Genomic DNA, 6821 nt, shown 5'->3' with positions numbered 1-6821 from the left:
AACGTCCCTTTAACAAAGTTTTTTCACTGAATTTCATAGGTTTTTAGTAGCGCAACTTAACCATAACGTCCCTTTAACAAAGTTTTTAAACTGAATATATATATATGTAGAGCAGGTTTTGGGTGGTTTATAACTTTTGCACTGTTCGACTAATTTGTATGAAACTTTGCAGTTTATGGCCACTTCTGAATGATTTTGCAAAGTTCTGTGTGGTTTCATCAGGGGGGGAAGTTATAGGGGATGCCCCAGAGCTTTTGAAATCCAGATAGACACCCACTAAAAGACCTTAGGCCTCATTACAAGTTTGGCGGTAGCCTTGCCGGTAAAACCGGCAATGCCGCCGAACTTGTGAATTTTACTGGCGCCAGGGAATGGGCAATTAGCGGGTCATTACGGCCCCGCCGGACTCAGTATTTCTTAATTCCCGGGCGCTGGTAAATTTGCTCCCCTTTCCCATTTAAGCCCTATATCGCTCAATGGGAATGGAGAGGTCGGATGCACCGGCAACATGCACTGCTCGCCGGTGCCTGTCCGCCTGCCAGGTCCGATGAGCAGAACTCGTAGTTTGCCGGTCCAGTAACTACGGTACCAGCAAGCTTACCGGTACCGTAGTTAAAAACCAGCAAACTTGTAATGAGGCCCACTTTGTTCACAACTACAGCCCAAAGTTCTGGACGGATTTGCTCCAAACTTGCGCAAGGAGTGGCACACTGGTCTCAAAAGCATGCTTCTGAAAATTTGGTGTAAATCCGTACAGTAGATTTTTTTTTTAAATGGCCCAAAACGGGTGCCAAAAAATGTGTGATATCTGCATCTGGTCTGCAGACTCACTTCCTGATTCGGTGTCTACGGACATTGCTGGGCCAATCAGGGAGCTACGTAATGTTCATGGAACTTGTACATGCCCACTGATCGGTCAATTAAAAACATGAGGTGCATCAACACTTTTGAAATGGACGCCATGTTGAATTTGTGAACAGCTCCCTTAGTTAGCAGACATTGTGTTAAAATCATATTAAAAACACAACACTACACTTGTCAAACTAATGAAACAATCTCTGGGCAGGAGAGGGTTGATGAGGATGGGATACGTTATGTCCAGAAAAAGCCAGAAATCTAGTATAATTTCTTCTCCAAAGTCCTCTAACATCTCAGATGTTCTGGGACATTGATGAAATGTTTCCGAACTTGACAGAAGTTCGAGGACATCCATGCATATTTCTGCATTGTCTCCATGACCATCAGTCTGGCTTCAGAGCGGCTAGAAGCACGGAAACTGCTCTCCTGAACATCCAAGAAGACCTGCTCTCCAACTGTGATTTCAACACCCCCTGTGTCTTCATCTTACTTGATCTCTCTTCTACCTTTGACACAGTGAACCATGCCATCCTGCTCAACAGTCTCTGTGATAACTGGGTATTACCGATCAGGCCCGGTCGTGGCTGATTTCTTTCCTCTCCGATCACCCCTCCCAGGTCCAACTTGTGTCCTTCCTCTCCTCTATCTCTATCTCTACCTGTGGTGTTCCCCAGGGGTCTAACCTCTCTCCCTGGGTGTTCAACAATACCTGGTACTTCTTGCCCATTGCATTGCCGCTCTCTGACGCAACTTTCAGTCAAATGCGGATGACACTCAACTCATTTTCAGGCTCCCTTCCGCCACCTCTTCTCCTTCTCTCATCTCTGACTGTCTGTCTGCTATCCAGGAGTGTTGTGCCACCAATGATCTCTGCCTTAATGCCAGTAAGACCGAGATTCTCCTCATCAGTACATCTTCTCCCTCTTTTACTGTCACTCTCTGGCTAGGCCGTCTTCCTGTTCCCACCTGTGAGGCTAAAAACCTTGGGGTCATCTTCAACTCCACCCTCTCGTTCTCTCCTCACATCTCTGATGTCTCTAAGAAGTCACATTACCAGCTGCCTACCTGAGAGGTATTCTTCCTTTCCTCTCCTTCCCCTAGAAGCTCACTGTCTGCAGAGCTCTGGTTCTCTCTAGGCTGGACTACTGAAACAGCCTCTTTCTAAATCTGCCTGCCTCTACTCTACGCCCTCTGCAACACATCCAAAACAGGACTGCAAGACTTGTCCTTGGCCTCAGGCCCAGTGAACGCATCTCTCCAGGACTAAAATCTCTGCACTGGCTCCCAGTGGCTGCGAGGAATAATTTCAAAACCCTCTGCATTGTCCAGAAGGCCTTCTGGGGCATGGGGCCTCAATACCTTCAACTCTCTCTTCCTAAATATCTTCCTTCTCAAGCTCTTCGCTCATCCGCCTCCAACTCCCTCAGGGTCAGTCGCTTCTCCAAGCAATGATTTGGTGGTCGATCTCTTTCTTCTGCTAGGACCTCCCTCTAGAACAGCCTCTCTGCCGCTCCTCTGAAATTTGAGGAGAACCATCTCCGGAAGCACCTCAAGACCTTCCTCTTTGCTTCTGCTTTCTCTCCTCCTCTCCGCTGCTGATCTCCTGGCTGAAACTGAACTACACTGGTTACCTGGCTACCCTCTGATCTTGGGCCCAGGTCCCCTCCCCACCAGTTGCACACCTGCACTGCCCCCCTGGCAACCCTCACACTTGGAGACTGTTTCTGTATCCCTACAGCACCCTACCAGCACTTGACAACTGATGTCTTCACTTGCCACCAGATGGTCGCACTTTTTATTTATTGTCTTTCTTTATTTATTTTGACTGTTTATCCTATGCACTGCCCCGTCACCCTTACCCCTGCACTTTTCCCTCTCCCCCTCCCCTGCACTTGCACAATCTCAATGTCACCTGGCCTAGTAAGATTGTTGTCTCTGTCTTCCCTCTGTTCCCCGTCCCTTGTCTCGTAGCGCCTTGAAACACTTGTGTATAGCCGCGCTATAAATGCCATAACATATCATTATAGGGTCAGTGAAGAGAAGTTGTTGGATGGCTATACTTTTGGCACCATTCAATGAAACAGCATGAAATATTGCAATATCATTTTAGACCCAACTTTGAATGCTTTTCAAAAGTTGGTGCCGTTTTGCCCTCACATCTTGAGATGTGATGTCATCAGTGATGTCATCAATGATACATTTGTAATGTTGTCTTTGATGACCTAGGAGTTTGTCTTAGCAGTGCATGGAGATGGCATGCGTTATGGGTGCATAGCTTAATACAACTCATGAATTTCTTAGTTTTTGTGATTTTACCTTGCAACCATAACATCCTTTTATCAAAGTTTTTTCATTACATTTCATAGGTTTGTATTAATGCAACTTAACCATAATATCCTTTTAACAAAATGTTTTCAATGAATACATATATTTTCCATTCATGTCTATCCGGATGTCAAATTTTTTGGGACCCCCTCAAACCCTCACTCCTGTTAACTTTTCCAACCCTTGAGGAAATCACAAGAAACTTTGTAAAACAATTCAGAGGTGATATTTTTGCACCGTTTTGTGCAATATCGTTCAATGGTGCCAAAGTTATAAGCTGCCCAAAAACTCTTCTTCCTATGTTTTGAGCAATTTAACAACTACAGGGTCGCTAGCACAGACCCTGAACTATGTGTATGCAGGGACGTCATTTGGGGGTCGCCAGAGGTCGCAACTGCGACCTCTGAGGTCTCCCTTGCGACGTCTGTGGTCTCCCTTGCGACCTCTAAAAAAAATATATATATTTATTATAATTTTTTTTTTTTTGTAATGCAAGCTCCTGGGCTGTGGCTCTTTACTTCTGGGGTGGCTGGCTTTCTTGTTCAGGCCCCTTAAAAAGAGGAAGAAAAATAAGAACAGGAGTGCCACAAGTCTAACACTTTCAGTACTGACCCTAAATAAGAAAGAATAGGAAAACCAAATAATGTGTCTTTCTGGAATTCTATACAATAATTGCTAGGCTCATTGAAAGTTTATTTCAGGCACACTTCAGGGGGTGAGTCAATGATTTAGTCTGTTCTTAAACGCCTCACTCAGCCTTTCATCGTTCTGAGGTAGATAAATGAGTACCGACACAGGTTGGGTGATATTGGGTGTATATTTTTTCTATATGAAGCGCTTGAGCGTAAGTGGTATATAATAACACATCATTATCATTTGGTCTTGGACGTCTGCTTGCATTCACAGTAATTTGGTAATATGAGCCTATACACACTGATCTTAATGATACTTATGGCGATCCATTCTTGCATGAAATGTACATCACATAGTGATATTGTAACTATATTTTTCCTAGTGTACAATGCAATGTGATGCCACTTCCTGTTTTGTCAACGGGTGAAATGTCGTGTTCCATCGCTACCAGCGATATCACTTTGGTGCGGGGCCAATGACATCACTTCCTGTGATGTCATCAGGGGGTAAAGGGTCGTCTGATGTCACTTCTTTTCCAACTGCTTCTCTATCGACTATCCTGCTCTCCTCGCTAAATCTGGTAGAAAGAAGTTTAAAAAGGACATCCTGGTCTCAAACCCAGGCCTCCCTATCACTGACACCTATATCAGTGCCTCCTCTAGGCAAACCCTCACTAACAACCTCTTTGTTGTTCCCTCACCAGACCTATGGAATTTTCATATGGTTTCTCTGCTTTCTCCTCTCTCTTCTTCTCCCATTAATGGTGATACCCGGTTGGAGGCCATCCTGGCCTCCTTCGACACCTCTTATTTTTATTTATTTATTTTTATATTTGTACATCGCACTACAGTCCACGGGCATTGAGGCGCTTTTCGAGAAAGTGTACATAGGCAAGAATACGAATTTGGAGTATGCAGTTACTTAGTTACTTCAAAGGCGGAAGGTGGCAGAGTACATTGAGGCAAACATGGTAGGTTTCAGTTGAATACAGAGTATGAACTGGGCATGAACATTTCAAACAAATAGACTGGTTTTGATGGCTTTGCGGAATGCCAGGTGGGAGTCGATAGCCCTGATGTGAGTGGGTAGTGCATTCCAGTGGGTGGCACCGATAGCTGGGAAGCTGGAGCCTCCAGCACTCACTCTGCATGTTTTGGACTTGGTGATCAGGCTGGTGTAGGCTAGCCTAGAAGTCCTGGTGAATGTGGGTATGGAAATGCGCTGGGTGAGGTAGTGGGGTGCTAGATCATGGAGGCATTTGTGAGTAATGGAGAGGATTTTGAAAATGACTCTCTGTTTAACAGGAAGCCAATGCACCTGTCTCCTAAGGTCCGATATGTGGTCCTTTTGAGGAAATCCTGTGGCGGCACTAAGTTCGTTATTTTGGACAAGCTGGTGTTTGGCAATGTTTTTGCTGGATGTGCCTCCGAGGAGAGCATTATAATAGTCCAATCTTGAGCCGATGGTTGCCCTGGCAATAGTAAGGCAATTCTGCATGGTTAAGAAGGGTATTGCTGCATTGAGAAGTTTAGAGTAGTAGGCCGATGAGGAGGCAATGGCGTTGACCTGCCTGTTCATGGTGAGGTTGGAGTCTAGGTAGACTTCCAGAGTTTTAATTGTGTGGGATACTTCGATGGGTATATTATCGATGGTGAAGGAGCGATAGTTCTTGTCGAGTTTACCCAGTATGGATGGTGACTCAATGAGTAAGAGCTTGGTTTTGTCACTGTTGAGGCACAGCCAATTTTCTGCCATCCAGGCTTGGATGGTGCAGTAAATGGAGTTAAGGCTGATCCTTTCTGCCTCGTAGTCACCTGTGAGAGGGATGAGCACCTGAGTATCAGCGTAGTTGGCATATGAGATGTCCAAGGTGTCGAAAAGGTTAAAAAGGGGCCTAGTAAATAGATTGTAGAGGGTGGGTGCGATGCAGGACCCCTGGGGTACTCCACATTTGATGTTGCTAGGAGAAGCGCATGCCGAGTCGGAAAACACTTTCATGGCCCTTTCCTGTAGAAACAAAGTGATCCACGCACACGCTTTGGGGGAGAAGTTGGCTGCAATGGAAAGGTGGTGGCAGAGTGTGTTGTGGTTGACAAGGTCGATAGCTGCCGATAGATCGAGGAGCAGAAGGAGAGCTGGTTTCCCGGCATCTCTGACGTCATCCATTTGTTTTTTTAGGTCAAGCAAGGCAGTTTCGGTAGGGGCATGGCTTGAGCAGCCATGGAGTAGGACGTGCTTCCTGTGTAGCTCCGGAGGATCCGACAGATGATACGAAAAAACTACCTTTGAAAATGCGCCACGGGTTCCAGAATTGATCACACACGCACGGGAACGTATGTTCTGCTCATGGTGTAAAGATCAAGAGAATCGTAAGCGGGAGTTTGGAGGAATTGCTCGACGAACGACGGCAGCAGTTCGGTCCATTGTCACACAAGATGGCCGACAACAAAGGAAACGACACTGGGGTACCTGAAGCGGACGAATAGAGGCGGCGGCCACCGAGAAAGAACGGCAATGGCGAGGTGAAGACGGAACAAAACCCCTCGTGGCTGTGGGCCTTGGGTCGTGGAGGCTGGCCCGGACGACAGGGGCCCGAGGGCAGCAGAGGTGTGAAAATGCAGGCCGCACCACGACAAGCACGAGCTGCGCTCGCTCGGCATTGATCAGCAACTAGCATCGGTGAGAGGATGTCGTGACTGCCTTGAGATTACCACGATGGTCGGTGAAGAGCGGAAATTACAGTTGGGAAGACACTCGGACGCTAGGGAGACCCAACGGAGATCGGAATATGGTGGCGCGAGGGGCCGTGGGCAAGAATAAGAACAAACAACCCACAATGGATATTTTTGCGAAAACACAGCAGTCTCCTGCGGCCAGCGCAACCAAAGGCCCGGTGGCACAGGCTGAGGGCGCCACAGCAGCTGATAATCATCAGATTCTAGAAGCCATCACGGAGCTGAAGGAATCTTTGGGGGTTGCGATGATGGACGTACGCACTTCCCTGG

This window comes from Ambystoma mexicanum, chromosome 13 (assembly GCF_040938575.1).
Source record: "Ambystoma mexicanum isolate Mex_15411 chromosome 13, UKY_AmexF1_1, whole genome shotgun sequence".
NCBI classification, from domain to species: Eukaryota; Metazoa; Chordata; class Amphibia; order Caudata; family Ambystomatidae; genus Ambystoma; species Ambystoma mexicanum.
This window is presented reverse-complemented; position numbering follows the sequence as displayed.